Here is a 27,362-nt window from a genome sequence, read left to right on the forward strand (position 1 = left end):
GCTTTATGACCCATAAATTAAACACTGTCCATGCATGCAATTACATGCTTACTAGAGAATGCTGTGGTTCTGTTCACCGAGCTGGAAGTCTTTGTTGCAAATGTTTCATCCCCTGTCTAGGTGACATCCTCAGTGCTTGGGAGCCTCCTGTGAAGCGCTTCTGTGCTGTTTCCTCCAGCATTTATAGTGGTCTGTCCCTGCTGCTTCCGGTTGTCAGTTTCAGCTGTCCGCTGTAGTGGCCGGTATATTGGGTCCAGGTCTATGTGTTTGTTGATGGAGTTTGTGGATGAGTGCCATGCTTCTAGGAATTCCCTGGCTGTTCTTTGTTTCGCTTGCCCTATAATGGTAGTGTTGTCCCAGTCAAATTCATGTTGCTTGTCGTCTGCGTGTGTGGCTACTAGGGATAGCTGGTCGTGTCGTTTCGTGGCTAGTTGATTATGTGGATGCGGATCGTTAGCTGTCTTGCTGTTTGTCCTATATAGTGTTTTGTGCAGTCCTTGCATGGGACTTTGTACACTACATTAGTTTTTCTCATGCTGGGTATCGGGACTGGGACAACACTACCATTATAGGGCAAGCGAAACCAAGAACAGCCAGGGAATTCCTAGAAGCATGGCACTCATCCACAAACTCCATCAACAAACACATAGACCTGGACCCAATATACCGGCCACTACAGCGGACAGCTGAAACTGACAACCGGAAGCGGCAGGGACAGGCCACTATAAATGCCGGAGGAAACACCACAGAAGCGCTTCACAGGAGGCTCCCAAGCACTGAGGATGTCATCTGGACAGGGGACGAAACGTTGCAACAAAAGCTTCCAGCTCGGCGAACAGAACCACAGCAACGAGCACCCGAGCTACAAATCTTCTCACAAACTTTGAATTACTAGAGAATGTCAATCATTTTGTTGCCACAGGATAGCCAGCATAGATCATAGCTTTGTCAGTCAAAAGAAGCAAGCAATTATTTATAACTTAAAGAGCACTAAAACAATGCAATAATTCCATGTCGTAAACAATGGTGAAGATGGACTCAGTTGTTAACACTATCACCAGCTGGAATGTTTGGGCTTATATTCTCCGAAGAAATCCAGTGGCAAACATTGCATTACAGTAAAACATTTTCTCATTTAAGGAAGTAGTTTTTGTTAATTGATTGGTTTGTTTCTTTGTATTAAAATTTACTGGTGTTGTACAGGGTCCAGAAAAGATTTATAAAGATGATGTCAAGTTTGGGGGGTTTGAGCAATAGGGTGAGGTTGAATAAACTAGAGCTATTTTTCCTGGAGCATTGGAGGCTGAGGGGTGACCTTATAGAGGTTTATAAAATCATGAGGGGCATGGATAGGATAAATAGACAAAGTATTTTCCCCTGGGTGAGGGAGTCAAAAACTTGAGGGCATAAATTTAAGGTGAAAGGTTTAAAAGGGATCTGAGGGGCAGCTTTTTATGCAGAGGGTGGTCTATGCATGGAATGAGCTGTCAGAGGAAGTGGTAAAGGGTGGTACAATTACAACATTTAAAAAATATCTGGATGGGTATCTGAATAAGAAGGGTTTACAGGGACATTGTCCAAATGCTGGTAACTGGGACTTGATTTACTTGGCATATGTGGTCAGCATGGTGAAGTTGGAGCGAAGGGTCTGTTTCCATGCTGTATATCTGTATAACTCTATGACTTGTGTGATAGTGATACTCAATTCTTAAATTTCAGTCAAAATCTTTAACATGCTTGTGATAATACGTTTTTTTAATAATATTAATACAATGATATTTATGAGTGTCAGCAAAACAGAGCTGTACAGAAAAGGGTAAAAGTGTCACAGGCTTTGTTTCTCATCACAAACTCAAGAAGTGGAATTGCAGGTCACTTTGCATTTTTAAATAAGTTCTATGAAATACCTATTCTTATCATTCGGGTTAAAGACCTGTGGCCCATTAGTGTAGTAATGAGTAAATCATTGAACTGTTGGATGTTGGAGGCAATCTTCTCCAGATGCAAGATTAGACCAAGTAACTAGCTGACTGTTTAGATTGTCATTTAGTATCTTGTAGTTTTTTTTTGAAGAATAGGGAGGAAAGGTCAATATTCTTGTATCAAAGAGCAAAGTCAAAATCCAACTAATTTGGTTTGATTAATAAAAAGAAGGAAGCATATGTAAGGTATAGACAGAATAGATCGAGTGAATCCTTAGAAGAGTATAAAGGAAGTAGGAGTATACTTAAGAGGGAAATCAGGAGGGCAAAAAGGGGACAAGAGATAGCTTTGGCAAATAGAATTAAGGAGAATCCAAAGAGTTTTTACAAATACATTAAGGACAAAAGGGTAACTAGGGAGAGAATAGGGCCCCTCAAAGGTCAGCAAGGCGGCCTTTATGTGGAGCCGCAGAAAATGGGGGAGCTACTGAATGAGTATTTTGCATCAGTATTTACTGTGGAAAAGGACATGGAAGATATAGACTGTAGGGAAATAGAGGGTGACACCTTGCAAAATGTCCATATTGCAGACGAGAAAGTGCTGGATGTCTTGAAACGGATAAAGGTGGATAAATCCCAAGGACCTGATCAGGTTTTGATTAGATTAGATTAGATTACTTACAGTGTGGAAACAGGCCCTTCGGCCCAACAAGTCCACACCGCCCTGCCGAAGCGGAACCCACCCATACCCCTACATTTACCCCTTACCTAACACTACGGGCAATTTAGCATGGCCAGTTCACCTGACCTGCACATCTTTGGACTGTGGGAGGAAACCAGAGCACCCGGAGGAAACCCACGCAGACACGGAGAGAACGTGCAAACTCCACAAAGTCAGTCGCCTGAGGCGGGAATTGAACCCACGTCTCTAGCGCTGTGAGGCAGCAGTGCTAACCACTGTGCCACCGTGCTGCCCACTCTGTACCCGAGAACTCTGTGGGAAGCTAGAGAAGTGATTGCTGGGCCTCTTGCTGAGATATTTGTATCATCAATAGTCACAGGTGAGGTGCCGGAAGACTGGAGGTTGGCAAACGTGGAGCCACTGTTTAAGAAGGGTGGTAAGTACAAGCCAGGGAACTATAGACCAGTGAGACTGACGCTGGTGGTGGGCAGGGTGTTAGAAGGAACCCTGAGGGACAAGATGTACAGGATGTATTTGGAAAGGCAAGGACTAATTAGGGATAGTCAACATGGCTTTGTGCATGGGAAATCATGTCTCACAAACTTGATTGAGTTTTTTGAGGAAGTAACGAAGAGGATTGATGAGGGCAGAGCGGTAGATGTGATCTATATGGATTTCTGTAAGGCGTTCAACAAGCTTCCCCATGGGAGACTGGTTAGCAAGGTTAGATCTCACGGAATACAGGGAAAACTAGCCATTTATTGGTCAGAGTATTGAGTACATGAGTTGGGAGGTCATGTTGCGGCTGTACAGGACATTGGTCAGGCCACTGTTGGAATATTGCATGCAATTCTGGTCTCCTTCCGATTGGAAAGATGTTGTGAAACTTGAAAGGATTCAGAAAAGATATACAAGGATTTTGCCAGGGTTGGAGGATTTGAGCTATAGGGAGAGGCTGAAGAGGCTGTGGTTGTTTTCCCTGGAGCATCAGAGGCTTATAGAGGTTTACAAAATTATGAGGGGCATGGATAGGGTAAATAGGCAAAGTCTTTTCCCTGGGATGGGGGAGTCCAGAACTAGAGGGCATAGGTTAAGGGTGAGAGGGGAAAGATATAAAAGAGACCTACGGGGCAACATTTTTACACAGAGGGTGGTACGTGTATGGAATGAGCTGCCAGAGGAAGTGGTGGAGGCTGGTACAATTGCAACATTTAAGAGGTATTTGGTTGGATATATGAATAGGAACTGAAAATGTGTCGCTGGAAAGGCGCAGCAGGTCAGGCAGCATCCAATAGGCAGGAGAATCGACGTTTCGGGCATGAGCCCTTCTCCAGGAATGAGGGAAGTGTGTCCAGCAGGCTAAGATAAAAGGCAAGGAGGAGGGACTTGGGGGAGGAGCATTGGAAATGCGATAGGTGGAAGGAGGTCAAAATGAGGGTGATAGGCCGGAGTGGGGGTGGGGGCAGAGAGGTCAGGAAGAAGATTGCAGGTTAGGAAGGCGGTGCTGAGTTCCAGCGTTGGGACTGAGACAAGGTGGGGGGAGGGGAAATGAGGAAACTGGAGAAATCTGAGTTCATCCCTTGAGGTTGGAGGGTTCCTAGGCCGAAGATGAGGTGCTCTTCCTCCAGCTGTCTGGTGATGGAGGAGTCCAAGGACCTGCATGTCCTTGATGGAGTAGGAGAGGGAGTTGAAATGTTGAGCCACGGGGTGGTTGGGTTAGTTGGTCCAGGTGTCCCAGAGGTGTTCTCTGAAACGTTCCGCAAGTAGGCGGCCTGTCTACCCAATATAGAGGAGGCCACATCGGGTGCAGCGGATGCAGTAAATGATGTGTGTGGAGGTGCAGGTGAATTTGTGGCAGATATGGAAGGATCCCTTGGGGCCTTGGAGGGAAGTAAGGGGGGAGGTGTGGGCGCAAGTTTTGCTTTTCTTGCAGTTGCAGGGGAAGGTGCCGAAGTGGAGGTTGGGTTGGTGGGGGGTGTGGACCTGACGAGGGAGTCACGGAGGGAGTGGTCTTTTCGGAACGCTGATAGGGGAGGGGAGGGAAATATATCCCTGGTGGTGGGGTCCGTTTGGAGGTGGCGGAAATGACGACGGATGATACGATGTATGTGGAAGTTGGTGGGGTTGTAGGTGAGGACCAGTGGGGTTCTGTCCTGGTGGCGATTGGAGGGGCGGGGCTCAAGGGCAGAGGAGCGGGAAGTGGAGGAGTTGCGGTGGAGGGCATCATCGATCACGTCTGGGGGGAAATTGCGGTCTTTGAAGAAGGAGGCCATCTGGGTTGTACGGTATTGGAATTGGTCCTCCTGGGAGCAGATGCGGCGGAGGCGAAGGAATTGGGAATATGGGGTGGCGTTTTTACAGGAGGCAGGGTGGGAGGAGGTGTAGTCTAGGTAGCTGTGGGAGTCGGTCAGTTTATAGTAAATGTCCGTGTTGATTCGATCGCCCGAGATAGAAATGGAAAGCTCTAGGAAGGGGAGGGAGGAGTCTGAGACGGTCCAGGTAAATTTGAGGTCGGGGTGGAAGGTGTTGGTAAAGTGGATGAACTGTTCAACCTCCTCGTGGGAGCACAAGGCGGCGCCGATATAGCCATTGATGTAACGGAGGAAAAGGTGGGGGGTGGTGCCAGTGTAGCTGCGGAAGATGGACTGTTCCACATATCCTACGAAGAGGCAGGCATAGCTGGGGCCCATGCGGGTGCCTATGGCTACTCCTTTGGTTTGGAGGAAGTGGGAGGATTGGAAAGAGAAGTTGTTCAGGGTGAGGACCAGTTCAGTCAGTCGAAGGAAGGTGTCAGTTGAAGGGTACTGGTAGGAAGGGTTTGGAGGGATATGGGCCGGGTGCTGGCAGGTGAGACAAGATTGGGTTGGGATATCTTGTCGGCATGTACGGGTTGGACCGAAGGGTCTGTTTCCATGCTGTACATCTCTATGACTCTATGATTCTATAATTGCACATTCACTACTTATTGTTTGAAAAATAAGTAGTGCTCCAGGGGACAAGTACCTGTAATTCAGAGGCCTTGAAATAAATTAAAGAATGTAAGTTCAGATCTCACTCGAACTGTTTTGGGAATTTTAATAGTTCCTTAATTTTAAATCTTGAATCAAGACATCCATATCAATAAACATGACCATAAAGTCAAATTGTCATAAAATCTCCAAATGTTTCACTAGTATTTTTTAAGGAAGAAGGCTGCTTTTGTTACACATGTGATTTCTGTGTTTTTTAAGGGGAAAGGCAAGAGATTTAGAGGGGATTTAAAGAGGAAATATTTCACTCAGAGGGTGTTGGGTATCTGAAACTCATGCCTGAAACATTAATAGAGTCATAGAGTCTTGGAATCATAGAACATGAAAGCAAACCTTTCGGTCCATCTCGTCCACACTGACCAATCTGACCTCGTCCCATTTTCCAACACTTTGGCCCATATCCCTCTAAACCCTTCCTATTCATACACCCATCCAGATGCCCTTTAAATATGGTAATTGTAACCACCTCCACCAAGGCTTTGACAGCTTGTTCCATACATGCACCACCATTTGTATGAAAATGTTATCCCTTTTTACAGTTTTCCCTCTCACTTTAAACCTATGTCCTCTATTTTTGCACTCCCACATCCTAGGAAAAAGACCTTGTCTATTCACCCTATACATACCCCTCATGATTTTATAAACTTCTATAAGGTTATCCCTCAGCCTCTGACACTGCAAGTAGGTGAAACATATCCAGGCTATTCAGCCTCACCCTCAAACTCAAATCCTCCAATCCTGGCAACATCCTTGCAACTCTTTTCTGCACCCTCTCAAGTTTTACAACACCTTTCCTATAGAAAGGTGATGAGAACCGTACATAGTATTCTAAAAGTGGCTTAACCAATGTCTTGTGTTGCTGCAGCATGACTTCCAACTTCTACACTCAATGTTCTGACTTATGAAGACAAGCCTTCTTCACCACCCTGTCAACCAGTGACTTCAATTTCCAAGAATTACGCATCTGCACCCCTATATCTCTCTGTTCAGTAACACTCCCCAGGGCCTTACCATTAAGTGTATAAGTCCTGCCTTAGTTTGCCTTACGAAAATGCAACACCTCACATTTAATTAAATTAAACTCCATCTGCCACTCCTCAGCCCAGCGGCCCATCTAATCAAGGTCCTGTTGTACTCTGAGATAGTCTTCTTCATTGTCCACTATGCCACCTATTTTGGTGTCATCTGCAAACTTGCCTCCCATATTCACTTCCAAATAATTTATGCAAATGAAGAAAAACAGCGGATCCAGCCACGCTTTCTGTGGCACACCACTGGTCATAGGCCTCCAGTCTGAAAAACAACCCTCCACTACTACCGTCTATCTCCCGCCTTCAATTGAATTTTATATGCAATTGGCCAGCTCCCTCTAATCTTACTAACCAGTCAACGATGTGGAACCTTGTCGAATGCTTTTCTGAAGTCCATTTGACAATGTCCAGCAGTCTACCTTCAATTGTCTTTGCCACCTCCTCAAAATGAGTCAGGAACTATTACAATGCTTAGATTATCATTTCAAGCTCCATTGAGTATCGGGCTATGGCCCAAGTGCTGGAAAATGGGACTAGAGTAGCTAGGTGCTTGATGACTTGCATGGGCTGAAGGGCCTCTTTCTGAGTTGTAAATCTCTTAATAACACACAAATATAGTTGACTATTAATTGCCCTCTTGAGTGGTTTGGCAAGCCACTTACCTGCAGAAAACCATCACTGAGTGGTTTCAGGAGAATGGCCATCTCTACCTTTCATGAGTAAGTAGGTTGGGTAATAAACGCCAGCCCAATGAGCAAAGTGATCAGCTCAAAAGTTGGACTCCACTTATCAAACTTGTAAGCAGGTTGCAATGGTTTCACAGTCGGGAAACAAACTCCTTTCTCTTCTCCTAAGAAGGTGGCAAGTTGAGGCCTTAATTGACAGCAGGCAGAGTAGGCTTTTTACCTAGAATTTAAGTGCTGAGATGGTCAGATCAGCCAGATTCTTTAATAATGGCGGAGTAGATTTGAGGGGCTGAACAGCCTATTCCTGTTCCTATTTCTTATGGTTTAAGGATGTGAGTTTCCCACCAGGATTAACAACTTATAGAAGCCAGTTTAATTGTGAAGTAAGATATAGAACAATTGTTTCCAACGAATAGGGCTGCCAGTGGCAGAATTTACAAATTGATTCAAGAGGTCACCTTGGGATCCGGATGCTTTCAGCTTGCAAGTTTAAACAAACCAGCAGGAGTGAAGGAACAGTTCATCTACTTATTGCCAATTGCAGGCAATAAATTCCTGTTAAAGTGACTGTGTACAAGCAATTCCATTTTTAATCGTTAATTTGGGGAATGAAGACTCATGTTTGTTCAGAGCTAGCGGGCTTTCTGCAGGATGATCAGAAACATTCTCTCCATTTATTCATAACTTTCCTGAACTTCCTTGTCCTGTTTCTGCGCGGGATTGTTATCTAATCTCCCAGCATTGTCATCACTGTTGCTGACCCATTGCTGAGCTGCTTGTGCTTTTTAATAACGTAATGACATCCAACATGGCTGCCATCTACCTTAGCTGTTGGCTCTCAGCAAGCAGCTCCCACTTTCTGGTGTTTCTTGGTGTTTCAGTTTGGGCATCAACCTTGCCTCCTGACTAAAAAATAACTTTGCAAGAAGTGAGAAACAGGGTCAGGCACTGAAATTCATCTGAGTTTTAGGTTCCCAATTCAGCATTGAAAATTTGCCCGACTGAATCAATTATAATGAAGTCTTAGCTGTGGAATGGCAGAAACATGGGACACAGCGCTGGCAGTGTAAATTTAATTTGCCAGATAACATCCACCTGTTGTGTCGTAAATGCTGGATGTCTGAAATAAAAACAGAAAATTCTAGAAAGACACTGCAGCTTCTCTGTTAAGGGAAATGTAAAATTAATGTTTCAAGTCTCTGACCCTTCAGTGGGTAACTCATCAACCTGAAAAAATTACCTCTGCTTCTCTGCACTGTCTGACCATCTGAGCATTTCCAATACTTTATTTTTATTTAAACATTTATACAATTTCCCTTTGAATGATATTATTGAATATGTTTCCAGAACTCTTTCAGGCCATACATTCCAGATTATAAAATGATGTGTATGAAGAAAATAACTTCATTTCACCTATGGTTCCTTTTCCAATTATTTTAGACCTCGTGTATATAAATAATGTAACATGAAAACACTAGCATTGTAAAAAGAGACTGTGATTTATAATCTAAATGAATAATTCATACCCTTGCATAACATGCTGCATTAAATTAATAAAGTACCATAATAAGGATAGCTGAGTGGAATTAAATTAAATAAATGGAAATTAGATCTCTAAATCTCAATTTGAGGAATGTTGTAATCAGATTATATAGATTAATGAAATAGTATTGATACAGTATCATATCAGCAGGATGTCACATCCAGTGATGCATTTTAGAAATATAATCACTGTTACAATGACTAAAGCAGTAACCAATTAGCTCACAGATGAACAAGCAGTTAATCTGTTTTTGATGAAAGTGGTGGTAGTGGGAGGAATGTTGGCCCCAAACACCAACAGAACTCCCTGCTGTTCCTTCAAGAATGCCACAAAATCTCTTTAATTATTAAATGCTTCATCCAAAAGACAACAATTCCAATAGTTACTGATTGAAAGCAATTGAGAAAAAAAAAAATTCATACAGTGAGTGCCTGGGGTCTGGAATGTGATGTCTGAATTGTGATGGGGCCTGGTTCAACTGAGGCATTCAGGAGGATATTACGTGCATGTTTACATTGAAGCAATGTACAAGGTTATTGGTGAAAAAACAGGAGGTTAACACTAAGTCAAAATCTCAGCGAGCCAATGCAGATACAATAGGCTGAATAACCTCCTCTGCGCCCATCACAGTTCTGTGATTATGATTCTATGATAATGTAGCATTTCTTCAATACTAGAGTACTGATATACTTGATGTGCTCAAGATTGAACATGGCTGAATCTTCAAGCCTAAACTCAAGATTGTATTTGGAAAATGTTTTAATATTAGACTCTCTCACAGCAAAATTGAACAAGACTTGAAACAAGCAATAAAGGATTAATCAGTATCCATTGCTTCCAGAGCAGACAATAGGCAAACATTGTGCTGCATACTCAATTCATTTTTATTCTTTCATGGGATGAGGCTAGGCAAGTATTGATTGCCCATTCCTATTAGCCCACGCAGCAATTAAGAGTCGGCCACATTGCTGTGGATCAATGGTCACATATGGGCCAGACCAGGTAAGGATTGCAGTTTCTTTCCTTAAAGGACATTAGTGCACCAGATGGGTTTGTCTAACAATCGACAACGGATTCATGGTCCTTATTAGTGACTCTTGATTCCAGATTTTTAATGAGTTAAAATTCCACCATCTGCCATGGTGGGGTTCAAACCATTGACCCAGAACATTACTTGGATTAACAGTCCAGTAATAATACCACTAGACCATCACCTCCCATTTCAATGACTTCTGTTTGTAGTTCAGACCAAGTGTGCTGCTGAGTGGCTGCAAGACAGTTTGAAGGATGCAAAATCAAACAAAGCTTTCATATATCTATGCATCATATAAAACCAGCCTGTATTTCTTAAATGGGAGATATGTTCTGATCAAAGAAAGCACAATAAATCATTCAATGAGTGAGTTTGATCTAGGAGAAATTCAATGTTGGCATAACATGATATAAGAACGTACAAAATAGAAGCATAATTACAGCTCCTTGATTGCTCCACCAATCCACAAGACCATGTCTGATCTGTTTGTTTCAAACTCCACATTCTCCTTTACCTACGATAACCCTGATTAATCTGCTTAACATGAGTCTGTACATCTCTGTTTTAAAACTATTTAAAGACCCCCTCCCATCATTATTACTTTCTGAGGCACAAAGTTACACAATATTTGGAAAGAAACGATAAGTTCTCATCTCTGTCCTTCAAGGGTGTCCCTAATTTTTTAAAAGTGCCCCCCTAATTCTGGACTAACCCACAACAGGAAGCATCTACGCCATGCCCACCTTGTCAAGATGATTCAGGATCTTATACTTTCCATCATTCATCCTTCGCTCTTCTACACAACCTTGAAAACAATAATAATCTGTCTAACGTATCCCCATAAGACAACCGAGTCATTCTCGGCATCAATCTAGTAAACCTCCTTTGAACTACCTGCAAAGTATTTACATCCTTTATTCCATACGGAAACCAAAAATGCGCATAGTATTGTTACATTATGTTCAATTCCCTTCAAAAGATAACGTTCCATCACCCATATTATTTATGAAACCTGTGCATTACATTTTTGCTTTAAGAACACTTAAATCCCACTGTGCTTTGGAATTCTGCAGTTGTTCTCCATTTGCATAATTCTTTTCTTTATTCTTCCTACCAAAGTGAACAACTACACTTTTTTTTTGCAATTTACTCCAATTGTCAGATTTTTGCCTCCCTTAACCTATCTATCCCCACTTTCAACATCCTTATGTTTTCCTCATAACATACTATCCTACCTATTTTGCTGCCATCTACAAATTTAGTCACCATGCCTTTGCTCCCTCCACATCCAAATCATTAATGTAAATTGCAAACTATTAAGGACTCAGCACAGATGCCTTTGAGACTCCGCCCACCACAACCTGTCAATTTGACAAAGAACCATTAATGTATACGCTGTTATCTGCCAGCGAGCTAGCCTTCTTTCCTTATTGACATGTGATCCTATATCGAATGAGCTTTTATTTCTGCAACAACACTTGATGTGGCACTTTATCCAATATCTTTGGGATATCCAAATATGGTATATCTACAAACTCTTTGTCATCTGCAATGTGTTACTCCTTCCAAGAATTCCTATAAATTGGTTAAACATGATCCTTTTGACAAAACCATGTTGAATCTTCCTGATGACCTGGAGGTTTGTGCAGTTATAATCTCCTTAATGATCAATTCTAAACCTTTTCTATGACAGATGTCAAGCTAATTGGCCTATTGACTCCTTTGTTTTCCTCCCTTCCTTCTTGAATAGAGGGATATTTGCAACTTTCAGTTTAAGGGAAACACTCCTGAATTTAAGGAATTTTGGAAAATGAACACCTATGCATGAATACCTCATTTGCAAACGCTTTTATACCCTAGGATTGGATCAATCTGAACCTAAGAACATGTCAGCTGACATCTTCATAATTTGCCTAGTACCATTTCTGAAAATATGTTGCTAGAAAAGCGCAGCAGGTCAGGCAGCATGCATGAACACCTTCCTGAAGAATGGCTTATGCCCGAAACGTCGATTCTCCTGTTCCTTGCTGCCTGACGTGCTGCGCTTTTCCAGCAACACATTTTCAGCTCTGATCTCTAGCATCTGCAGTCCTCACTTTCTCCTAGTACCATTTCCCTATTGATTGTAATTTTACGAATATTCCTCTCTCCATTCCACCACCTGATTTACAACTATTATCAAAATGTTGATGTATACTATGTAGTAAAGATAGAGCAAAATATTTGTTTACTACAGCCTCTATTTCCTTATTATTTACTACTAATTCTCCAGAATCATTCTCTAGAGGTCCAATATTCATTTTATTTAGTCTTTTTCATTTTAAAACCTTACGGAAATTCTTGTTATTTGCTGTTACATTCCCAGCTAGCATCTTCTTATACTCTGAATCTTTCCTCCTGAACCACAGATGATGAGTTCTCCCTTCAGAATTTGTCTGTATAGTAGGAATGTACATATTTTGAGCATTCTGAAACATCCCCTTAAACGTCTACAGCTATGTATCTATTAATCTATCCCTTAACCTAGTATGCCAGTTCACTCCAGCTAACTCAACTTTCACGCTTATATAGTTGCCCACTATTTGACACTAGTTTTAGACCAAATCTGCTACCTATCCAACAGGATATAAAATTCAATCAGATTATGGCTGCTGCTACCTCAGAGTAGTCTAAATCACTAATTAAGCCTGTCGCTTTACATGGTACCACACCAAATCTAACCGGCTCTCTGGTCATTTCTAAAATGTATTTCTCTAAAATAATCTTGGAAATATTCTATGAAATCCTCATTCAGAGGATGTTTGATAGGTTGTTTTTCCAGTTTACATGTAGATAAAAAGTCACCCACGGTCATTGCTGCTCTATTATCATGAGACAAAAAAAAAGGCAGATGCTGGAATCCAAAGCAGACAAGCAGGAGACTGGAAGAACACAGCAAGTCAGGCAGCATCAGGAGGTGGGGAAGTCTGACATTTCAGGTATAACCCTTGTTCAGGACCAAGGATGGTGGTTGGGGGAGTTGTACACAAGGAGGGGGAATGGTTATGGTTGGGGGGAGGAGCAGAGTGGTGTAGCGTTGATAGATGAATAAAGGTGGTAGGTACAACATGGTAGATCGACAGGCCTATTGAATCTGATTGGTAGCTGGAAGGAGGGGTTAGTGGAAGAAATGGAAGGGAGGAGGCAGGGCTGGAAAGGGACTTGGGGAATGGGTGAGAAGGCTATTTGAAATTGGAGAACTCAATGTTAAGTCATCTGGGCTGTATGCTGCCCAGTTGGAAGATGAGGTGTTGTTCCTATAATTCGCGGTGGCAATTGAGGAGGTCAAGGATGGACATGTCAGACAGGGAAGAGAAGAGGGAATTAAGATGAATGGTGACCAGGAGGTCAGGCTTGCCTTTACAGGCCTGGCTGAGATGTTCGGCTAAACATGTCCTTAGTTTATATTTGGTCTTACTGAAGTAGAGAAGACCACATCGGGAGCACCAGATGCAGTAAACTCAGTTGGAGGAGAGGCAAGTAAACCTCTGTCTCACCTGGAAGGACTCTTTGGGACTCTAGTTGCTCTGTCAAGGAGAAGTTACACTCCCAAACATCCCATATGTCCACCGATTATAAACAACGTGTTTTTCCTCCTTCTGTCATCCAGTCGGCCCTCCACCACATCTGCTCCATTCTCCACTCCACCGCTCTAAACCCTGCCCCATCCAAACATAATAAAGACAGGGTCCCCCTTATCCTCACTTTCCACCCCACCAGTCTAGGCATCCAACATATCATCCTTAAACACTTCCGCCAACTCCAATTACACCCCACCAAGAACATCTTCCTATCCACACGCCTCTCTGCTTTCTGCAAGGACCATTCCCTTTGACAGTCCTCGATTCATACCACTGTCCCCACCAGCCCCCACCAAACACACCAGTACCTTTTTCTGCAACCATAAAAGACGTAAAACCTGCCAGCATACCACCCCCCTCAACCCTATCCAGGGCCCCAAATAGCCCTTCCAAATGAGACAAAGGTTCACCTATCTCTCTTCTAACCCGGTTTACTGTATCAGGTGCTCCTGATGTGGTCTTCTCTATATCAGGGAGACCAAACATAAACTCAGGGCGCATTTCGCTGCACATCTCAGCCAGGCCCACACGGGCCGACCTGACCTCCTAGTCACCACCCATTTAAATTCCCCCCTTCCCATTCCCTTTCCAGCGTGACTATCATCAGTCTCTATGCCCCTCTCCCCACCCATAACCCTCCCCCCTTTTATCTGCAAATCCCATACCCCTATCCCCATTCCTAAAGAAGGGTTATACCTCAAACGAGGGACTTCTCCATCTCCTGATGCTCCCTGGATTGCAGTGCTCTTCCAGCCTCCTGTTTGACTCCTTTATCACAAGAATCCAAAATTTCTTCTTGTACACTTTGTCCTACATTGTGGTTAGCGTGAGCCACTTCCACCAGAGACTTATTTCCCCTACTATTCTTCACTTCTACCAAAACTGATACCGTATCCTGATCACATGAGTCAAAGTAATTTCCAGCTATGGCACAAATGCCATCCTTAGTTAGCAGTGCAACCCCTCCAGTTTTATCTATGTTCCTTTTTTATAACATTTTATATACTCTTCAATATTCAGGACCAAGACCTTATCATCCATGTTCCTGTCATGGCTATGAGATTGAATTTATTTACTTCGACATGTGCAAACAATTTGTCTACATCTTTTTAATGCCACCTGCATTCAGATGGAACCTTTCATTTTGTCTCTTTGTTATTCTTATGACATTTAATCTTGCATTCCTAGATTTTTCTATCTGACACTTCCTGCCATACTTGGACCCTTTTTTGCCTTATTATTATTTTCAACTCTTATTTTGTTTATACCCTTTCATATATCACATCTTTCAGCACTTGATCCCTAGTCTTGAATATTTAATTTGAAATGCTCTCTACATCCTTAGTCATGCAATTCACAAGAACACTGGTTCCAACATGTTCAAGTATAGATTTTCTCAACAATATAGCCTCTATTTTTCTCAGTACTGGTGCCAGTGACCCATGAACAATAACCACTTCTCCCACACCAGTTTTTGAGCCAAGTGTTCAGCATTTTTATTTTATGTACACCTTGCCAATTCATGCATGGCTCATGCAATAACCTAAGGGTTATAATCTTTGAGGTTCTGCTTTTCAATTTAGTGCCTTGATCCTCACACTCTCCATGCAAAATGTCTTTCCTCACTGTACCTGTGTCATTGTTATCTACATGGACCACAATCATTGAGTCCTCCGCTACACTGAAGTTTCCTTTACAGGAATGTGCAGATGTTCCATACCCTGGCACTGGGCTGAAAACATATATTTCTGTACTCTCACTCTACCCACTCCTCATCTGCAAGTCTGTTAAGGTGTCTCCACCTCCTTGTTAGATCTCCATTGTCAATGTAATAGCACTCTGGAACTCCTTCAGCCTTAATTCTGCATAAATTGTTTTTGCTAATGTACTTAATTTGAGATTTGCTTTCTAAGCCTCAATTAATGAAGATATGCTGAATTCTTCCCTTGAATTATCCTCACCAGTAAAAGAAGTTTTGGCTCCTATAACATCTGCCTGTTGCATAACTTTGACCCTTGGTGATGGATTTTGTTTAACCATTGTTCTGGTCATCACATGTAACCTGGAATGTGTTTTTATAACTGATCCTTGATTTAACCTCCTTCAGGTTTTCTATAGTATAGACAAAGCTATAACTTTCACTCGGGCCAACTCATTACCCAGGAGTAAATCCATTCTGACCATGGGTAATTCCTTAATGGCTCCTACTATCCCCATCCACATAACAAATTGCATTTTTATTGCACCTTGTGCCACAGAACCAAGATATAATCTTCACTTATTCCATTTACTAATACCTTTGCTTTCATTTAACTCTCTGGACAGAAAATAGATCCTCCTCCAACAAGAGAGTTTGAGGATCTCCCCTGTGTCCTTTAATATTTTCATGCAGTGTGTGATTTATATACATTTTAGTATTACATTTTTGAGTTTCGATTTTTGAATTCAGAAAAATCACACATGAATTTGCTGTGTTTCTGAAAGGGTTTAATAATTACGTTGTAAATATTTCCATAGCCATGGTAATTTCTTCTTTTGTGCTTACATTGGGAGAATTTTATGAGTGAACAAAATAAATTTCTGTGTATTCAGTTCCAGTTTGTAAGTCAGGGAATGATTCTTTTCTGTTGAATAGAAAATATCCATGTCTTTGAAAAAGATTTTTTTAGTTTAGTTTGGGCAGTTCTGCAGGATCTTGGCTGAAGCTTGATATATAAAGCAGTTGTTCCTGACAAAGAATTGTTAAGAAATAGATTACCTCAGTGTAAGGAGTATATTTTAAAGTTCCAGACAAGAAGTGTTTGGTTACAATCTTAAAGCAGTTATTTGAATGTGAAACTCTCTAAGCTTAGTTTTATGAAGGCACCAGGAAGAAGCTATCAGATTCTAAAGATTAAGGAGTTGAAGCCACAGCTAAATTGAGATAAAAAGGGATGATGGAGGAGGGAAGTCTTTCTGGTGTGTGTTCTATAAAGGAGTGCTTTGAGAATTAATGAAATAATATTTTTCAAGTGTTAAAAATTTTTAAAATATATGTTATATGTAAATTATTTTGTTTATTCTATTTACATGCATTTGTTTTGCGTGATTAACTTTTCATTTTTTTGTTAAAACCAAGCCTGCAGCATTACTTATATTTCAGTGACAGACCATCTCACTAAATTTTTTTAAAATGAGCTTTCAGAGGAAATTTTAATCTGGGATCTGAATTGCCCAGAAATAGTATCAAATTAGATAATAGCAACATTTTTTATGGGTTTAACAACATTATTGTCAGAAAGAGGCATTATATTTCACTTCAGTAATAACTTTTCATAGCTCTCATCTACACTACTTCACACAACAGTTTTTACTTTTAGTTCTGGTTGTAGTTGAAGTGACAGTTTGATGCATAGCACATTCCTTTTGAGACCCTTTCTGGACCAGTTCTTATAAACACAATCATTTCCTTCACAATGTCCAGCATTCTGAGTGATGGTATCCTGCTTTATTCCAATGGGAACACTGAGACCCTTGATTTTTACCTGTACCTTCAGGATTTTCCCTTCTGATCTGATGAAGACATTTTGGGGAAAGTCCAGATATCCTTACTATATCCTAGCTATTTGCCTTCTATTCACTTTACCATTCTCTTTTCTTGGGTTTAAGGAAGTGATAAAAAAGGGTTTCGTTTTATGGATCACCCATAATCACCCAAGTCATCATTGCTGCCTGTCCAGTAGTTGCAAACTTTTGGTCTTCTACAAGAATTCTATTACAATAGTTCGTAAGATTTTAAATTTTTCCAAGAGACTGATACCTCTGGGAATTTCAGACATGGTTTCAACTCCCAATGCTTCTATCTACCAGTCAAAATTAACGTGATTAATCCTTTCAAATTCCATATCACTGTACCCAAGCTCTTTCTTCAACCTGTTGTCTTATAAGCTTCTTGAACTCTACATGTGCACTGTATAGCTTTTTTAAATTGTGTCATAATCCCTTGAAACCTCCTCTTACAGTGAAGATACATTCCCTGTTCATTTCTCTCGATGGAAAATATCCAGTTGTCCTTCGGCCAATTCATTTGTCTAATTATTTTCTCCAATGAAATACCCTTTTCCTTAAATTTTGGTAGGGACTGCACAAATTTAAACATTTCCTTACTGGACTTTAGACTATGTCTAAAATTTTGCCTAACAGAGTCTGCATCAGCATCAACTGCATCACTCTAAGCTTAAATTATTTACCAATGTCTCTTTTTCTTTCTCTCTCTCTGTCAAGTCTCCCTGTCTCACATCTCTAGTTCCAGTCTCTCTTTCACATGCCTTTTCTTCAAAGTCCAATCTGTTAAATTCCACTTCCTTTCTGTGTTTTGTTTTATTTCTTGCGTTTTAATTTATTTTCCATTTCAATCAGCTTTAACTGTAATTCAAAGTTAACTGATTTTGCTGTCTCACTTCTTAAAGTATTGAAGCAGTTCTAAGCAGAAAATTCCATTTTGAGTTAACTTACCAGTTCAATCAACCTGGCTTTTGTGCTCTCTTTTCAGTTCATCAGGGACAAATCCTCCACTTGCAAGAAGGTTTTACCAATTTTAGTGTCATCTTATTTCTGTAGTACAAGGCCTCATGTTTATTCTTTTAAATGTTTATCACTAATGGCCTTCACACTTATCTTCCTTTTTAAGATCACAATCCAATAATGAAGGAAATCAAAAGATGTGGTCTTTACAAAAAACAGTTCTATACCAAGCTACAGGATGTCCTACTGACAAATAGTAGCGTCAAAACAGAACCTTTACATAGCACATGACATAAGGTGATAAAAAAAATCCTTAATAGACAATTAAATTACAACATATGAAATCATAACCACAATTATTAAAATATAAGAATGTGGCATTGGCAGGAACTACATCTGAATTACAAATTCAAATAACTAATAATAACTGAATTAACATGAATTGTCTTCTGCATTCATTCATCTGAATCATTCCTTCCTCTTTACAATTAAATTAATCAAAGCCACTAACTTATTAATATTCAATTGCACATTTCAAATCAAGAATTTAATAAAATAGAGATTTTAATATATCATATATAAGGATGCGCAACCTACAGTTGTTTCCATGACTAACAACATTAAAAAATCATGCTTTATAATATATGTTAGAGACAAAACAACTGCAGATGTTGGAATCCAAAGTAAATCGGCAGGAGGCTGGAAGAACACAGCAAGCCAGACAGCATCAGGAGGTGGAGAGATCAATGTTTTGGATGTTACCCTTCTTCAGGAGTGGGGGTAGTTGTAGGAGGAGCTGCATGGTGGCACAGTGGTTAGCACTGTTGCCTCACAGCGCCAGAGACCTGTGTTCAATTCCCACTTCAGGCACATTCTCCCCGTATCTGCGTGGGTTTCCTCCGGGTGCTCCGGTTTCATCCCACAGTTCAAAGATGTGCAGGTTAGGTGAACTGGCCATGCTAAGTTGCCCGTAGTGTTAGGTGAAGGGGTAAATGTAGGGGAGTGGGGCTGGGTGGGTTGCTCTTCGGAGGGTCGGTGTGGACTTGTTGGAATGAAGGGCCTGTTTCCACACTGTAAGTAATCTAAAGTGTATGGCAGGGGCAGGGTGGTGGAGTGGGGATAGGTGAAGACAGGCAGAGGGTACGACCCTCTGGTGGGCCCGTAGGGGCCAACTGGACCTCCCAGTTACCGCCCATTTTAATTCCTCTTCCCACTCCCTTTCTGACCATCCTTGGCCTCCTGCATTGCCACAACGGACCAAACCGCAAATTGGAGGAACAACATCTCATCTTCTGCCTGGGCAGCCTACAGCCCGGAAGACTCAACATTGAGTTCTCCAATTTCAAATAACTTCCCTTCCCTTCCCTGACTCCCTTCCCAGCCCCTCCCCCTCCCTTTCACTCTTCCCAGCCACCAACCAGATTCATTCCTCCCTTTGGCCAACCAGGTCGTACCCTTTGCCTGACTTCACCCATTCCCAATTCACCACCCTTCCCCTGCCACCCCCTTTATCCCCTAAACCCACACCCAGTCCTGAAGAAAGGTTACACCCAAAACATTGATTTCTTCACCAACTGACACTGCCTGGCTTGTTGTGTTCTTCCCGCCTCCTGCCTGTCTACTCATAAAATACGTTGGCAGAAGATGATATGCCCGGCAATTTGATACCAATTTTATTATATTTTATTCAACAGTTGTACAGATATGTTGGCAACTTCAGAAATAGATGCTTTGTGCATCACAAATGTATTTTTTCAAAATGCAAATATGGGAACATGGACATTATCTGAAATGTTACTTCATAGAATGTCACATCATCACCAAATAACTCACTTTAAGTTTCTTCTTTAAAATCTCTGCACATTGTTTTCTCAATATACTCCACCTTCATGAATCCCTTATCTGGACATTACTAGCAATATTGACTGAGGTGAGTAAAAGCAAGTGCCAAGGGTGCCAACTGAACTGCTTCTGGCCTCCAGAAGTATTGGTACTTTATTTAATTAAGGATGTAAATGCATTGAAGGCAATTCTAATGTCTTTTAGGAAAAGAAACTGCCGTCCTTACATGATTTGGCCTTCCTGTGACTCCAGAACCACAGTAATGTGGTTGACTCTTAACTGTCCTCTGACAAAATAGGGATGGGCAATAAATGCTGGCTTAGCCAGCGATGCCCTCATTCCATGAAGGAAACTTTTAAAAATTGCGAGAAGGTTTTTTAGACTGATATCTAGAGCGGGCATCTGAATATTACTGACTTTATTAATGCCAGCTTGTACTAACACAGTATGCATTGTTTATAGCATTGCTTGCCTAAAAGAAATAAAAACTTTTAATAGCACCTTTTCTATCTTTAATATAAAATAATATACAATTTGATTATAATAATTTTTGGCTCAGTTGCCCAGTTGTAAATTTCATTACAGCCTAACTCATTCACATTTTAATAATGCCCTAAGGAACATATGGAAAGAAGAAAATACAGAAAAGACACATAAAGTGAATACCAGGTGCTAACAGCAAATTAAATCCTTGAGCTTCATATGAAAATTCCAGATAAAAAATGTTATATTTAAGCATTGCTACTTTTAGATACATATTAGTATTGTGGACTAAAGATTGAATTTAAACCAAGTGGCTTCAAGTTAATGGATTTCAGTTCCAAATAGACATCTGTGACGAGGTGATTCTGTTTTCAAATTCTATTCAATGTGTGGTAACGCCTCTTGCATTGTTAGGAAAGACGAGTACTTACTGTTTTGTGCACATTTATTGAATAGAAAGCATTTCTAGATTTTCTTGCTGAATATTGACTTTGAATTGAGAATGGTGAATGAAAATAGCTCTGAATAGAGATGTGAGCATCTTCATGTTGAAATATAATTGCTGTAATAACGCATGTTTAACATACAGTAAAATATATTACGAACAGGATAATTAATTGGAAAATAATGTTAAAAGGAAGCAGTAGAAAGAAAAGATACTTTAATTTTTTATTGAAAGGTAGCAACATCTAGTGTATTTTAAACCAGAAGTGTCATCATTAGACAAATAACATTGGGGAGTATTTAATAAAAGAGGTAAAATTGATTTTCAGCGGTTACAGTTAAGGTGCAATAATTGTTAATTTTGCAATTATCAGAGAAGGTGTACAATAAACATTTTGTTTTAGTGATGGAGGTAAATTTCAGCTCCAACATCTAAATGAATGACATAGAATGCTGAAGAACGTATGGTATCACACCACAAACTCACCAAAAACAAAAACAGAAATGCTAATGAAATTCAACATGTCTGGTATCACCTGTAGGAAGGAAGCAGAGTTAATGTTCCAACTCTAGTGACTCTTCATCAGAACTCAGGGCACGAGTACCAACTGGACAGCACTTTCAAGGAGGCATTAAACACTATGGACCTTTCTTGTATGCATTGCTATTTTGTGTTTATATATGCATGTATTACACTTGTGTACACAATTAGCTACTATGGTCACATATGCATTTTTGAAAAATACATCTACTTTCCACTTTCTCTCTTCATAAACTCTAAGCCGATAAAAAGGAGGAAGAGAGACAAAGGCAAAGACCACATGGTCATTGAGAGAGAAAGAGAAAGTAATCTACACTCCTGTCTGACACAGCAGTGAATCTGCACAGCTACTACCTTGCTGTTTGACTTTAAGTACTTGTGGACATTGGAGTGTGTCTAAGAAAAATTAACAAACAGCCAAATTCACAATTGACCTTGAAGGAACCTGTGTGGGAGAGCTCACAGTACAGGAACAGATAAGTGCATGTTTTTTAAGTGTAACCCTGCTGCCTTTTTTTAATAGTGAGTAGAGTGGGTTCTTTCTGGTTATATGATTTATTGAGATCTGTCTTTTGCTTAAAATTTAAAAATATAAAACATTTGCACTAAGTTAGCCTGCAGCAGTGTTTGTTAGGGCAGTAAGACTGTGCTATTTTTTGATTTTATTGATTGTTAAAGTGCAAAGATGGCCTTTAATACAGTGATGTGCTCTTCCTGTTGGATATGGGAGATTAGGGAGAGTCTCCATTTTACTGATAATTATGTCTACAGTAAATGTTTTTGGTTGTGAACCTGATCGGATCTCATGGATCAGTTGGAACGATGGTTAGAGGCAACAAGGAATTTATAGGAGCTAGGGGGTATGATGGATCGCAGTTATAGGAAGGGGAAAAATAACACAGATACAGTCAGGTAGATGGGTTACTGCCAGGAAAGGTAGGGGAGAGAGAGGTAGGTAGTACAGGAGTCTCCTGTGGCTATCCCCATCTCAAACAAGTATGCTGTTTTGAAAAATATAGGAGGTGATGGAATGTAGCACGAACAGTCAAGTGTCTGGTACCGAGACGGGCTCTAATGTAATGAGAGGTACATCAGGTTCCAAGCATTCGATTGTAATAGGGGACTCTCTAGTCAGAGGCACAGACAGATATTTTTGCAGTCGACAGCGAGAAATCAGAATGATGTGTTGCCTCCTTAGTGCCAGGATCAAGGATGTCTCAGAGAGGGTGCAAAATATTCTCAAAGAGGAGTAGGACCAGCAGGAGATCATTGCACACATGGAATTAATGACATAGGAAAGAAAAAGGATAAGATTCAGAAGGGAGAATAAAGGAATTTAGGCAGGAATTTAAAAAGGAGGTCCTCGAGGATAGTAATATCTAGATTACTACCTTGCTACGGGCTAGTGAGAGTAGGAATAGGATTGAGCGTAGCTGAGAAGCTGGTGCAGGGGAGAAGGGTTCATATTTTTGCATCATTGAAAATACTTCTGGGATAGAGTGGCCTACTATTCTGGCAGGGAGATTTGCTAGAACTGCTTGGTAGGATTTAAACTAGCAATGTTGGGGGGTGAGGGGGCAGGGGTGGCAGGAGGGGGTGCACCCAGGGAAATAGTGAGGAAAGAGATAAATCTGAGCCTGATACAGTTGGGAATAGGAGCAAGTCAAACATTCAGATCGGCAGGAACAAAGCAGAGAATGAGGTAGGACTGATAAACTAAACTGCATTTATTTCATTGCAAGAAAGTTAATAGGGAAGGCAGATGTACTCAGGGCATGGTTAGGAACATAGGACTGGGATATCATAGCAATTATAGAGAAATGGCTCAGGATAGACAATAGACAATAGGTGCAGGAGTCGGCCATTCTGCCCTTCGAGCCTGCACCACTATTCAATATGATCATGGGTGATCATCCTTAATCAGTATCCTGTTCCATAACCCTTGATTCCACTATTCTTGAAACCTCTATCCAACTCTTTCTTAAATGAATCCAGTGACTGAGCCTCCAATGCCCTCTGGGGCAGAGCATTCCACACAGCCACCACTCTCTGGGTGAAGAAGTTTCTCCTCATCTCTGTCCTAAATGGTCTACCCCGTATTTTTAAGCTGTGTCCTCTGGTTCGGCACTCACCCATTAGTGGAAACATGATCCCTGCCTCCAGAGTGTCCAATCCTTTAATAATCTTATATGTCTCAATCAGATCCCCTCTCAGTCTTCTAAACTCAAGGGTATACGAGCCCAGTCGTACCAATCGTTCAGGATAAGGTAGTCCCGCCATTCCAGGAATTGACCTTGTGAACCTACGCTGCACTCCCTCAATAGCCAGAATGTCTTTCCTCAAATTTGGAGACCAGAACTGCACACAATACTCCAGGTGTGGTCTCACTAGGGCCCTGTACAGCTACAGAAGAACCTCTTTGCTTCTATACTCAATCCCTCTTGTTATGAAGGTCAGTATGCTATTAGCCTTCTTCACTACCTGTTGTACCTGCATGCTTACCTTCATTGACTGGTATATAAGAACACCCAGATCTCTTTGTACTGCCCCTTTACCTAAATTGATTCCATTTAGGTAGCAATCTGCCTTCCTGTTCTTGCCACCAAAGTGGATAACCATACATTTATCCACATTAAACTGCATCTGCCATGCATCTGACCACTCACCTAACCTGTCCAGGTCACCCTGTAATCTCCTAACATCCTAATCACATTTCACCCTGCCACCCAGCTTAGTATCATCAGCAAATTTGCTAATGTTATTATTAATACCATCTTCTATATCATTAACATATATTGTAAAAAGCTGCGGTCCCAGCACTGATCCCTGTGGTACCCCACTGGTCACTGCCTGCCATTCCAAAATGGAGCCACTTATCACTACTCTTTATTTCCTGTCAGCCAATCAACTTTCAGTCCAAGTTAGTACTTTGCCCCCAGTACCATGCTCCCTAATTTTGCTCACTAACCTCCAATGTGGGACTCTATCAAAAGCTTTCTGAAAGTCCAGGTACACTATATCTATTGGATCTCCCTCGTCCATCTTCAGAGTTACATCCTCAAAAATTTCCAGAAGATTAGTCAAGCATGATTTCCCCTTCATAAATCCATGCTGACTCTGACCTATCCTGTTACTACTATCCAGATGTGTCATAATTTCAACGTTTATAATAGACTCCAGCATTTTTCCCACCAGTGAAGTCAGACTAACTGGTCTATAATTTCCTGCTTTCTCTCTCCCACCTTTCTTAAAAAGTGGTACATTAGCCACCCTCCAATCCGCAGGAACTGATCCGCAGGATAGGACTGACAGCTTAATGTTCCAGGATACAAATGCTATAGGCAGGATAGAAAGGGGGGTGGGGGGGGCAAGAGAGACGTTTTTGAGAAGGGATAACATGACAGTTGTACTTTGGGAGGATCCTCCTCGGAATACATTGAGAGAAGTTATTTGGGTGGAACTGAGAAATAAGAAAGGGATGATCACCTTATTGGGATTGTACTATCGATCCCCCACAATCATCATCGGGAAATTAAGAAACAGATCTAAATTATCTGTAAGAACAATGGGTGGTAATGACAGGGGATTTTAACTTTCCAAACATAAACTGGGACTGCCATAGTGTTAAGAGTTTAGATGGAGAGGAATTTGTTGAGTCTATACAAGCCAATTTATGATTCAGAATGTGGATGTACCTATGAGAGAAGGTGCAAACCTTGACCTACTCTTGGGAAATAAGGCAGGACAAGTGACTGAGTTGTCAGTGGGGGAAGCACTTTGGGGCCAGTGACATTCATTGTATTCGTTTTTAAAAAGTGATGGAAAAGGATAGACCAGATCTAAAAGTTAAAGTTCCAAATTGGGGGAAGGCCAATTTTGACAGTATTAGGCAAGAACTTTCAAAAATTGGATGGGGAAGGGGGGATGTGGGGGGGTACTGTTCACAGGTAAAGGGTTGTCTGGAAAATGGGAAGCCTTCAAAAATGATACAATGGGAGTCCAGAAGCAATATGTTACTATTAGGGTGAAGGGCAAGGATGATAGATGTATAGAGACTTGGATGACTACAGAAATTGAGGTTTTGGTTAGGGAATAGAAGGAACCATATGTCAGATATAGACAGTAGAGATTGAGTGAATCCTGAGAAGAGTATAAAGGTAGTAGCAATATACTTAAGAGTGAAATCAGGAGGGAAAAACGGGGACATGAGATAGCTTTGGCAAATAGGGTTAAGAAGAATCCAAAGGGATTTTATGAATACATTAAGAATAAAAGGGTAACTAGGGAGATAATAGAACTCCTCAAATATCAGCAAGGCAGCCTATGTGGAACCACAGAAGATGGGGGAGATACTAAATGATTATTTTGCATCAGCATTTGCTGTGGAGAAGGACATGGAAGATACGATGTGGGGAAATAGATGGTGACATCTTGAAAAATGTCCATATTATGAGGAGGAGGAATGTCTTAAAACTCATAAAAGTGGATAAATCCCCAGAACTGATCAGGTGTACCCGAGAACTCTGTGGGAAGCTAGGGAAGTGTTTGCTGGGCCTCTTGCTGAGATATTTGGCTCATGATTGTCACAACTCAGGTGCTGGAAAACTGGAGGTCGGCTAACGTGGTGCCACTCTTTAAGAAAGGTGGTAAGGAAAAGCCAGGGAACTCTAAACTGATGAGTCTGACATCAGTGGTGGGCAAGTTGTTGAAGGGAATCCTGAGAGATAAGATTTACATGTATTTGGAAAGGCAAGGACTGATTGGGAATAATCAACATGGCTTTGTGCCTGAGAAGTTATGTTTCACTAAGTTGATTAAGTTTTTTTGAAGAAGTAACAAAGAGGATTAATGAGGGAAGAGCGGTAGACATGATCTATATAACTTCAGTAAGGCGTTCGACAAGGTTCCTCATAGTGGATTAGTTAGCAAAGTTAAATCACATGGAATACAGGGAGAACTAGCCATTTGGATACAGAAGTTTGGCTCAAACTTAGAAGACAGAGAGTGATGGTGGAGGGTTGCTTTTCAGACTGGCAGCCTGTGACCAGTGAAGTGCCACACAGATTGTTGTTGGGTCCATTGCTTTTAATTATTTATATAAATGATTTGGATGTGTACATTGGATTATAGTTAGTAAGTTTACAGATATAGTTGACAGCAATGAAGGTTACCTCAGAATACAAAGGAATCTTGATCAGTTGAGCCAGTTGGTTGAGGAGTGGCAGATGGAGTTTAATTTAGATGGGAGTGAGGAGCTGCAATTTAGAAAGGCAAATCAGGGTAGGACTTATACACTTGATGGTAAGGTCCTGCTGAACAAAGAGACCCGGGAATGAAGGTTCATAGTTTGTTGAAAGTAGAGTCACAGATAGATAGAATAATGAAGAAGGTGTTTGGTATGCTTCCTTTATTAGTCAGATCATTGAGTATAGAATTTGGGAGGTCATGTTACAGCTGTACAGGACATTGGTTAGGCTATTTTTAGCATATTGAGTGCAATTCTAGTCTCCCTAATATATGAAACATACTGTGAAACTTGAAAGGGTTCAAAAAGATTTACAAGGGTATTGCCAGGGTTGGAGGTTATGAGTTATATGGAGAGGCTGAATAGGCTGGGACTGTTTTCCCTGGAGTGTCTGAGGCTGAGGAGTAACCTTATGGAGGTTTATAAAGTTACAAAGGGCATGGATAGGGTAAATAGACAAGGGCTTTTCCTTGGGGTGGGGAAGGGTCAAGAACTAGAGGGCATAGGTTTTGGGTGAGAGGGGAAAGAATTAAAAGAGACCTAAGGTGCAACCTTTTCATGCAGAGGGTGTTTTGTGTATGGAATGAGCTGCCAGAGGAAATAGTGGAGGCTGGTACAATTACAACATGTAAAAGGCATCTGGATCAGTATATAAATAGGAAGGGTTTGGAGGGATATGGGCCAAGTGCTGGCAAATGGGACTAGATTAATTTAGGATAGCTGGTCAGCATGGACGAGTTGGATGAAAGAGTCTGTTT

This window comes from Chiloscyllium plagiosum, unplaced genomic scaffold, assembly GCF_037043375.1.
Source record: "Chiloscyllium plagiosum isolate Xiang-an unplaced genomic scaffold, Cpla_swu_hap1 HiC_scaffold_7, whole genome shotgun sequence".
Lineage (NCBI taxonomy): Eukaryota > Metazoa > Chordata > Chondrichthyes > Orectolobiformes > Hemiscylliidae > Chiloscyllium > Chiloscyllium plagiosum.